The following is a 12,156-nucleotide window of genomic DNA, read 5'->3' on the forward strand; positions in this document are numbered from 1 at the left end:
CACTCGCCTGGTGAGCACGCGGAGTGCTTGGCTCACCTCCAAGAGTTGAATCTTCACCTGATTCAATTGATCTTGGAATGTATCTGGAGGATTATGTCCTCCCTGACCACCATCTACCTCAATAGGATGTTGGCTTCCCTGGGGAACGTCTGGATTGTTCAACCTAGGGATCTGAACACCGGAATCGCGCTGTGCAGCGGCTTCTGCGGCTGTTGCCGATCTAGTCACCATGACTTTACAAGTCTTTCCCACAGACGGCGCCAAATGATGCGTCCAAAATCTGCTCAGCCCTTAGATCTCCTCGTGATGACCTGCAAAACGAAAACGTCAGATGTGACCAGACCGCGGGGGTCGAGAGTCCACCTCCAAAGGCTAAGTCAGTTGATGAACTTAATCACAAACGGCTCTGCTAGAAGCACAGAGCTAAGGAATGAAGAACTGGGAGAGGTGATCTAGATCGTAAGCCTCTGATAGTTTATGTCTACCAGTGTGTATTTTAATCTGAGTCCCTCACCTCGTATGGCAGTGAGGTTTATATAGAGTGTACCTTCGAATCTCCTTCGTTGGATGCACTTGAGCCTTCCTCGGGTAGTCGTTGGATCTTAACAGTTAGATCCGTTGAGCGATAGACTTCTACTAGTTTGGACTAGTAGAGGACTCCTGAGATAACCTCTGGGTTATGCAATGATTATCCCTTCGATAATGATTAGCCGCAGCCGTCAATTTGAGTCTGCCATCATTAGGGTAGTTAACCTAATCCATAAGTTGGATTAGGGCGTGCTTGTAGCTGAATAAGTTTTCTTCCTCAGCAAGCCATCTTACGGAGCCGGTTCGCTGGGAAGCGAGTCAATTCCTTCTGTCTCAACCGGAGTCGAGGATCAAACCAAGTATGAACCCGGTTCGATCATATTTTCTCCATATCACTTCCTAATAAAACAAGACAAAAAAGAATTATAATGTTCGTCAATGCAGGGTTGGTCGGGTGATAAGACCCACATTTCTTAGTGAAGAGGTTGTGGGTTCGATCAATTGCGAACAGTATATGTAATACTCCCATCCCGATATATAAAAGCGCTTGTTCCTAAAAAGAATTTTAGTGTTCACTTTCACATTTTTTGGCACCCGAATGCTTTTCATGGTTGAAGAATGATAATTCTCGACAGTTACATTCTAAGAATTAACTAACCATGCACAATATTATGTTTTCCTAATACAATTAGAGATATGTAATTCCCAAAAATTATACTTATTATTGGAGTTTGAAACTAATAAAAGTTACACAAGAATCAATGTCCTGTCTGTTAAAACTCAAAAGACCTTGAGAACTTTGTCACTGCCCTTTCATAAAAATATCTATTCTGTAATAGGACAACATGGAAGAGTTCCAAGCAGGGATTCTTGAGACAATTTTAATTTCAGCTTTTATAAACAAATTGGTGGACGTGCCGGAGTGGTTATCGGGCATGACTAGAAATCATGTGGGCTTTGCCCGCGCAGGTTCGAATCCTGCCGTTAACCCATCTCGTGCTTTTCCCCTCCCCGGAGCTCAGAACCCATCTCGTGCCCTCCCGAGAGCTCAGAACCCATCTCGTGCTTTTCCCCTCCCGGGAGCTCAGAACCCATCTCGTGCCCTCCCGAGAGCTCAGAACCCATCTCGTGCTTTTCCCCTCCCGAGAGCTCAGAACCCATTTTATTTTGATGATTTTCACTTTGGATGAAGCTTCTCATCAGTGAGCTTTTCCTGATTTTCACTTTGGATGAAGCTTCTCATCAGTGAGATTTTCCCTTTTTCTGATTTTCACTTTGGATGAAGCTTCTCATCAGTGAGCTTTTCCCCTCCCGAGAGCTCAGAACCCATCTCGTGCTTTTCCCCTCCCGAGAGCTCAGAACCCATCTCGTCTTCTTCAAGCTCAACCTTTTCTCCTTCCTCACAACTCGTAATCTCTACGAAGGTGTCGGTGACCGTCAATACTGTTATTTCGCCATTTTCATCCATGTCTCTCACAGTTGGCTTAGTCATTGATTGACAAAGCATGGGGTTAGTCTTTCTTTTACAAGATATAATGGAGATTAACTTGCTACTTCTCTCAATACAAGAACACTTGTTCCTCAATTTATGCAGAGATATGCTAATGAGGGAAAATTTGTAAGAAATTTTCTAGTTTCCAAAAAGATTGAATCATAATTAACAATCACCATAAATAGATTGCATCATAGCAATCACCATAAAACAACATATGAGTAGTATATTTACAAATTCATTTTATTATAATTCAAACCGGAATCAAAGAAAAGAAAGAAAGATTATCATAGAAGCGTATAATAATATGAGGGATAAAAGACTACAGCTTTATAGGAGATGGATACTTGTTATCAGATTAATTCTAGCCATGATTTTCCCCAATGTCTTATTACTTCAATTTTAGATCATAGTTCTTTCTCATATCTTAGTTGAAACAACAAAGATGAACAAGGATTTATATATATTGATTGTTATGTCTACATATCACATCAAAACATGGGTCATGTATATCCAGTGTTCATAACAAATGCGTTTTTCAGTGTAATTCAATTTTCACCCATTGAAGTTTTGAAAAAATGAATTAAATGTTGATTTTCAAAGTAATTAATATTTAAATTTTATTCATGTAAACTCTATGATGAGTCATGACTCGTTGGTTGGCTTGCTTGAGGAATAATTTCACAAAAATGGAGGACATTAATGCGAACACAAACTTATTTTGTTAGGAACAGTTTTTTTTTTCTAACTAATTTAAAATAGATTTAAAGAAACCAAATTTGTAATGTCTCCATCATCCAAGAAAATCAAAGATGAGCTTTTTTTTTTTTTTTGGTGGTCATAATATTGGAGGGACAATGGATGTTCATGTATTTTCATGCATCTCATGTTTATTGTAGAATGCTATAACCATTATTGTGTATTTTTTTTTCTTCGATTAAAAGGTGTTAGTTGATTCGCTCTAAATATGGTATGAATGCAAAAGTGGGATACATGAAATGGTTGTAAACTCGGCCTTCGCTTGTTTTATGTAGAAAATTATTTTGGTGTACCTGATATATATATATATATATATATATATATATATATATATATATATATATATATATATGAAAATTCTTCAAGATGGCCAGATTACCTTGAAATATGGACGGTATTGATTATATATCTGTTTAGGATTTTTTTTCTTCCAATATAAATATGTGACTCTCCAGTTGAATTTTCAGATTTTTGAAATTGGTGGATTGTTTGGCAGCAGTAGATTTTCTTCCCCTTGAGGCTTAACCACGTAAATCTTTTGTGTTATGTGTTTTAATTTTTCTCTTCTTTCTTTTGTTGTGCGATTATCCCTAGGATTTTATCCTAACAAAATGTTGTTGTGAAAAGAATAAGAAGGGTGAAAAGAAGGGATGCCAAAATGTTACGTGCTAATTTCTAATATTTGTTTCTGTAGCACATTGTAGTCATGTCTTAAACTGACCTCACCCCCTCAACAAGTCAACCCCCAAAGCCAATCCTCTAACTTACCACCCCCAAAACCCTCTAACCCCTTCTAACTGAAAATTGCTTGTGTGCTGCACAATTAATGCACAACACCTGCAGCGAATGGTCAAGATATCTCAACCTCGACCGTCTATTTTTGAAAAGTGTGTTTTCACACTTTTGAGAAATAAACGGTCGAGATAAATCTCGATTGAGATCTTGATCTCGACTGTTTGCAGCACAGATGTGCTTGCGCAACACTGAAATGGAACTGCCTCTAACCCAACACTCTAGCTGTTTCTCTTTTTTGGTAGTAACAGTATTGCTGTTTCAAGATTAATCATGATTGGAGTGAGAATTTGCTTATCTAAAGTTGCCCCTTGTTCCTAGGAATACCTGAAAGTAGCTGCAAGCAGAGACAATCATATAACTATTGTCATCTGGTTCCTGAAGAAGTCCTTCTCGAAAATTATCAAAAGCCTGTTTGTGTTGATTGGGTTGAGATTTACTTATTGGCTGAGTCAATCCATGTGAATATATTTTAGATGAATTTGGAGAAGGGCCAGATTTTATTTAACTCTTAGCCTAGAAATAGATTGTTTTCAGTGGAAAAAACATGATCACAATGTGAAACCTTACAGCCGATCTCAACTCTTGAGTTCAAATCCTCTATGCTCCCTTCATACATTTCTTTCATATATTTAGGTCGTTGTTTGTTTTTAGCATTACAAAGACAAATCGAATGTAAACTCCCTCTTAAATATGTGGCGGAAAGTATGAGAAAATAATGTTATACTTTAGAGGGTAGATGATCACAACTCCTCCAGTTAATTCAGTCACCATTAACTCTAGTAGCAATAGCTGGTACCAAAATAAACTATAAATCTCAAGAGAAACGATTAGATTCTTTGCCAAAATGACTGGGGAGAGAAATTTTAGTAAAATGTTTTATTAGAAATAAATAAAAGAATATGCCAATGCAGAGTTGTTTTAGTGGTGAAACCAACATATCTTAGTGAAGAGGTTGTGGGTTCGACTATTGTTGAGACATATTAATATTCCCATCCCTGATCACCCGCGTGACAGGCGGGAATACTTACCACTATACTACAACGACTTATTGCTTCAAAATCATAATTCTATGATTTTGTTCTAATTTTCTTACTTCCGTCATTTGTTATGGGCCATTGTGCCCAATGAAACCTGCAACAGAGCTTGCAGATTTTGAATAAACTTATGCATAACTGCATAAGAACTGGTCCAAATGTATTGGTCCAAATGTATTTACTTAGTCCTCCTTGCTTGAAGCCAATGTACAAGGAGAGAGGGTGCATGAGACAATGAAGCTGTTGGATGAGATAATTGCAAACACACAAAGCAAAGATTTAATTTAAATTTTTTTTCTTCATTTTCTGTGCTCAATAAGCTGATAAGAGACATTCTTTAATACAAAAACAACTTTAGTGGGACACTTGGTAATTTAAAACTAACAAAAAAGAAAAAGAAAAAAAAATGAACTTTTTTGGACTCTTAGGAATTTAAACTAACTAAATCTGATTCTTGATATCCTACCTGAATTAAAAATTTAATTACATAGTTTTTCAATAAATAAATAAATAAATAGACCCTAAAATTATCTCTAAAATCCAACAAAAACATTTCCTATTTTTATCTCCTTCCAAAATAGAAGTGGGGCCCACCAAAAATGAAAATGATAGGATTATGCGGCAGTTCTACAGAATTGCTGTATATTTAGACACAAGTTTTTCAACAATGAAGGGAAAGAATCAGTGCAAAAAACATGAGATAGGAATAACATGTGAGATATAAGTACTACATCAAAGAAAAAATTACTGGGGTAAGGCTGCGTAGGAAAATTTCCCTTTGCCCTTTGACTCTGCTTGTGCAGAAGCCTTCATCACCAATTGGCCCTTACCAAAGAGAAAACAGTAAGAGAAAACAATTGGTTGGTTGGCAGGGAACGACTATAATGATCCCTTGGCAAATGGCTTTTGAACTGGATTTTCATGTAAATATAAATGTATAATACCTCAACCATAAATTGTGTATGACTCAAGTACCTCAACAGCTCTTTGGTTTTCTGTTTGGTGGTGAATGATGTATGTAATCTGTATCAGCTAGCATGGTTACGCAGCAGGCTCATCAGGTCTGAAATGGCTTAATAGCACTTTATCATTAGTCCAAGTCCTCACAAGAGATCCACTGTGAACATAATTCACAAAATGATTTCGTTTCATGAATTCATCAGGAGTAACAGGAAACTTTTAACACCCAATGTTTAATTTACTTTGTTGCATGTTCAGTCCAAGTATTCTGTTATTTCTGCTATTTGTATAACAGATGTGTAAGATGACAATTGATACTAATCGATCTCTTGATGTATATGCCGTGTGCATTAATCCTATTAATGATGTACCTGTGGATGGAGAAGTTGATTGAGATGTTGTGGTTCCACCATCTTGATAGCTGGTCAATAGCAAATTTTACAGCCCAAAAGGAAACAATACTCAGTTCAAGAGCAATACGAACAGAAAAATGTGTAAAACTCAGCATCATCCCAAACAATTGGGATCAACTAAATGGATCCTTTTTCTGCAATCAACTCTATTGATAGTCAGAGTTGATAGTTGATACTAGTTAGCAGATATGCATTTCTTTCTCACCACTTGTTGTAAACAATTGAGGGATCTGCACGCACACCAGAACTGTTGTTGTAATCACAATACTCCTTTAGAGCTGAAACGTACATGAAGTACTTTCTTTAAGGTATTTAGACACCTCGAATTGTGCAATACGGGTTCTAAAAGTGTCTTCACCCCAAGATCAGTCAGTCCAAACCTTTAAGGTTGTACTCCAGAAAGGTTTATTCAAGGTATAATTAGGTTATGTTCACTGCTTAACAGAATAACAGGGGAGAGAGAGAGAGAGAGAGAGAGAGAGAGAAAGAGGAGGAGGAATTTTGTGTGTCAAGAATGAGCACGAAATTGAGTTTATATAGAGCCCCAAAGGCTGTGGGTGAAAGGGTAAGGCTGTGAGGGTACCTTTCAGCTCAACTCTCTTCAGCAAGGTACCTCTAGCTGACCTCCCTACAGGAGAGTGCCACTCAAATGGCATCTCCACGTTATTCACCCAGTAGTGGGCTTTCCAGAATAGCCCATGACAAACTGGGCCTTCTGGATCAAAGCCCACGACCCAAGTCCCAAGTCATATAGATATATTATATTTATATAATCATGGCAGGGTTATTATAGGGTTCAGGCAAATTAATAATACATGGGCTCTTACTATATATAAACCACATAATCAGATCCTCTCAACCCGATGTGGGACTAAATAAAACCATGGATAAAAGACACAATTAAAATAAAGTATTTATATAAAGTTTTAAACATATTTACAACACCACTAGTTCCAGAGTTATTTTAGGCCTACCATGTTGTTGTGTGTTGATATTAACCATTGTAGCCCTCTTACATAACAGATTGAAGTTTTGGGATAACTATAGTGATGTATGAAACATGGAAGTCAGAATCAAACTCAGCTCTTTGTAATGTCTCTCCAAAAATTTTCACAGTTATGTATAAGCTCTTTGTAAGCTTCAGGCAGTACTGTTTCGTTGGGTTTAAGACTGCCCAAGGAGTCAAAGAATGCATTTACAGCTCTTGGATCCACATATTCGATAACTCAAGAATAAAACAGAATGGAAAAATTATCTGCTGTCCTTGACTAAGCGTTCCGTTCTTATGATCTTATCTTTGGAATTCAATCACAAAATCATCCCTGCACTTCGATTCATTGTGGCCACAAATATTATTCTTTAGTGTGTTAGTAAATAAATGGCCCTGCATGTCTTGGAAAAAGCAATGTGGAGCTTAACAGAGACTTCTCAATTCTCATCTGCCTGGACTTTACAAATCAAGTTGCTTTGTTCTTTGACAACACACCGTTTGCCTTTCAAAATTGTCCTAATATATAGTCTAATAAAACAGTCCCAACTGTTCAGGAAGAGAATTCCCATGCAGACTTGGGCTAGGACACTAATTGGGTAGTGGTAATATCATATCTGTATTTTATCATATTCGGACGGATTTTTCAGATGGATTTAATCGGATTCGGATGATATTCAGATAGTTATTTTTCTAAACAAATTCTTCTAATAGGTAGAATGCAGATTGAATACAAGTTTTTTACAGCCTGATTATATCTTTACCGTTTTATTTATGAGGGTTAGGTTTGAAATTTAAGAATTTGCAACTTTAAATTTTTTTCCATACCCATTTTAGTCTTTGGGTTTATTAAATTCCTTCACTATTGATTTTTCTTTTATTTATTTTAGTAGAAAACCTAGAAAAATATTCACATATCTTGAATGAAACTTTTTATAAAAATAAGAAAAGAAAATTCGAAAAAGTAATTAATCGAATAGTTTATTGGATGGATAATAATCGATAAGGAGTATTATCATATTTGCATCACATTAACAATATGACGCATTTGAAAACCCCTAAATGGATACGAATGCAAATAATAAAATTTGGTTGTTCGTTTACACCCCTAGTAGAAGTCATAAATGTACATCTCATGCTCATCTATCCTCACTGTCTAAAATGCCAAACTTGCTTCTTTTTTTCTTTTATTTTACTGAGCTCAACCCTATAGAAGAGGCATGCAGATCCTCTCCACCCAACTATTCGTCATCCCATCTCTCCCCCTTCTCCCCCCGCTCCCAGGCCCCACCTTCATTTCCCCCCCTGATAGTATAAAGAAGTGATGCAGTAGTGGAGAACTGTTTGGGAATGAGCTTGGGACCACTAGACCACCACCTACGGTAGTTTCCCCTCCCCCTTCTTCTTCTCATTTGTGAGATTGTGGACCTAGGGGACAACCCATCTGGGTGGGAGGACTTGAATTCATAGAATAGTTTCTCATGTAGTTATCATGAGAATTGAAAAAGACAAAAGATGAAAAATAAAAACGTGGCAGTGATCATGTGAAAGCATGGTCAACTAACGAGCTTTCCACATGAGAAAAAAAAAAAAAAAAACAACTTGCATGATCAACTAAAAGCAAGCTAGATTTGCTCTCATTTTTCATTAGCTGATTTCTCACAACTCTAATTAAATTTTCAGATCCCCTGCCATACATTGAAAACTTGAAAAAAAAAATTAGAAGTACAAACATTGAATCCAAATTACATGAATTTAGAAGGTAAGGATTGATTTTTTCCTAAACTTTTGGTAGTTGGAGTTCTTTGAAACAAATTTAAAAGAGAGAGACTCAAAAGAGTTTTTCAATTGAATGCCTGATATCATTGGGTTCCACGTACAAGTCGGAGCAAAAGTGCAGATTTATCCATTGAATCAAGTTTTCTGAATCTGACCCCACCACTAAATGATTAGCTTTGGTTCTGGTGGCTTACAATAAACCCTCTCTCAAATTGCAAGTGTTTCTGTTATACTAACTAAGCTGCATGTAGTTCCAATAGTGAAGGTTGTGACCAGATTTCCAACAGAGTTTCTAATCGCAATAAAAATCCGTCCATTCTTAGATATAGATGCCAAAACAGCATCACAATTTAATTTTAGCCAAGCTTTGGGAGGTGGTAACCACGAAGATTGATTTTCCGAGTTTGAAGGCATCAAAGCTTGACGGTTTTTAAGATAATTGAGACTAATATCATATATGTATCCTATTATATTCGGAAGGATTGGATTAATATCCTATCAGTTTTTGAATAGATTTAGTCGGATTCGAATGATATTCGGATAATTTTATTTCTAGATAAATTCTTCTAATTGGGTGCGGATGCAAATTGAATACTAGTTTTTAACTATCTTTGATATCTTTAGTTTTATTTGTGACAGTTAAATTTGAAATTTAAGAATTTATTAGCTTTTCTCCACTCAATTGCCTGTCCTCCCATCCCCCCTCTCCTCCTTCACATTTGTGAGCATGGGGCATGGAGGGGACAGCCTGTGTGAGTAAAGACGATTTGGATTCATAGGAGGAGCAAACAAATAAAAATAGAAGAGATAATTACTATTGCACCTTATACTTTAGTTTCATTACTAATCAAACCATACATTCCTTATGAAAATACTATTGTCCCCTTCACTTCTGATGGTATTAAGTGGCTACTAACATGGAATATGTAATGTCTATTTTTGTCTTCACTAAAATTAAGAAGTCAAAAAGATGACATTACCCTCATTTATGGAAACTATATTGAATGCCAATTATATCCTTAAAATCTTATATTATAGAGTCAATTTTGGATTTGAAAGCGACTATTTGTCTCCATTTAAAATATGATGAAAACCCATATCAAGAAAGTTTATAATTGAATTAACTCTTGAGATCTTGCATCTTTGTCCCTAATTCTATCAAAATGTACATGGTAAAGACGAACTATTTCATAGTATAATTTTAAGTTCTAACAGAACGAGCAGTATTTTGGGGGAAAAAAAATCTCTCTAAGTGTAGTCATTTTTGGAATTTATACAAATAAACAAAACAACAATTATCTCTGCTGCAACGTGATACTTGTAAATGAGGGTCTTACTATTGCACTAAAAAAAATATAAATCATATAGATTTTCAAATAAAATTGATTTTTAATGGAAGTGTTGTACTAAAATTTTATTTTTATTTTTATTTTCTCCTGAAAATTTAATTCGGAAATTGGTGGGACCACACACTTGTGGTTGTTGAAACTCTCATGCTCTATTTAAATTTTCCAAAATCACAATGATTAAAGTTTTACAAACAAATTAGCATATAAGATGCTAATTGATAGGAAACTTAGTAACATGCAATGGTTAACATATATTAGGTGATTTTCAATTTTCAACTTTGAATTAAATTTAAAATTTCTTCAAATTTAGTTTCTATTTTGAGTTTTATTTAATCACATACTTGTTTTATTGGTGGTTTTTTTTTAGAAAAAAATGAATTTAAGTTTAATTTATTTCAATAGTTAATTAAGGATAATAATTATAACTAAACAAAAGGATAAATAAGTAAAGAGATAACTACAAAGTTATTTTTAGATTTTGAAAAAAATATACAGATGCCACATCATCAGAAAATTAACTAGGCTTATGTGTAGGAAGCAGGAACATTAGTAATTGTAGACAAAGTTAAATGTTGGATTAATAATTTTAAAAAAATATAGAAGATAAAGTAGTAATAAAATCAAAGTACAAGAGATAACAATAATTATCCTAAAATAAATACATTTTATATGGTAAGATCACTGACCACACTAACATCCAGCAATCCTAATTCTCAAAATAACATTTCAAAGACAATTAACTCCCCCAAGACACTACTATAGACCTACTTCTCAAAATGAATACTTCTAGCCACGGTTACAATATTTGGTGTTTCTGATCTGAATTACTTCTCCAAGGACAAAAAATTTATTGTCTTTGGGAAGAGGGAAGTTAATTAGAGCAATAGGGTTCTTGCAATGAAGTCCCAAAGAAACAAAGGAAGAAGGTTGAGGTTAAGTACCGTGGTGACAATGGGGATCTGATGAAGTTACGCCCTTGTTCTTGATAGAAAGTCCTCTAAATCAAAGGCATGAGAACCTTCTAGAGGGAGGTTTCTTTCCAACATGGATCATGAGGAGGAGGAACAAAATGAGAATTAGAGATTACAATTTGAAGGTTGAAGACGAAAGAGAATTATGGGAACCTTAGACAGAGTAAAGCTGTGAATCGGGAAATTGCGCCAATGAATTTATTACTCTGACACATGAAGTCTCATTGTGTAGGACATGGCATATATCTGGGGATTAATCATTTCAAGCTTTTGAATTCAAAAGGAGAGCAATGGTTAGGAAGTTAAAGGGCTTTTGGAAGACTGAGGCATGGCTGTTTGATTTTGAGATAGCTAGTGATTCCCAATCAAACAACCATGAGGGGCAATGTTAGTCCTCAAAAACAAAAAATTATAATTATTAATCCCCCAAACTAGTAGCTATAATATAACTAGTTCCAAAATGAAATCTAAGATAATATTTATTCACCACCCTTCTTGTCTAACTAGTTCCACAGCAATGAAATCCTCTGGTCCTATTTCTAACTAGGAATTCATTGCCTTTTTCCTAGTTTAGATTTGCAGATATTTTATCTGTGGCCGTTCAGATAAAGTAACCAAAGCTTACCTCAAGCTGGCCAATGCACTGGCCGATGGTCGCTCTATTGACCTTGCTTTGTTCATTCTTTCAACCTTGTATAGGGCATGCCATAAAGCTCTGAAAGAAAAGGCTCCCAACCAAGACTTCAACCCTATCTGAGAGCCCTTTGGCTTTTGTAGTTTGGCTCAGGGCTTATGTCACATCCCTCCAGCCAGTACCGTATTTGGAATACCCGGAGGTGTGATCCACAACCCCGAAGATCAAGTTTAAGGTGATCATATCCCACATAGCACAATAATATAATCAAGAGAAAAAAAAAAACAAATCATTATATTAAAGTAAATTAAAAACAAACAAGTATAGATCTCAGAAGGATCACAAAAGAATATCAGAGTGTGGAATAAAAGATACCAGTCAGAAGACAACTATAGAGTATAGCGGAAAACAACTCTACAGACCAATGCGGAAGGTAGATCAAATCTAAGATAAT

General features: G+C 35.7%; 1 non-coding gene across 1 annotated transcript; it reads left to right on the forward strand.

The window, feature by feature from the left end:
* The first annotated feature begins 1,436 nt into the window (after positions 1-1,436).
* On the forward strand, positions 1,437-1,518 carry TRNAS-AGA (transfer RNA serine (anticodon AGA)). Its single transcript has one exon. It is a non-coding gene; the product is annotated as a tRNA-Ser (tRNA).
* Positions 1,519-12,156: the final 10,638 nt, after the last annotated feature.

The sequence above is a fragment of the Hakea prostrata genome, chromosome 5 (genome assembly GCF_041222555.1).
Source record: "Hakea prostrata isolate BN-2017 chromosome 5, UWA_Hpros_2, whole genome shotgun sequence".
NCBI classification, from domain to species: Eukaryota; Viridiplantae; Streptophyta; class Magnoliopsida; order Proteales; family Proteaceae; genus Hakea; species Hakea prostrata.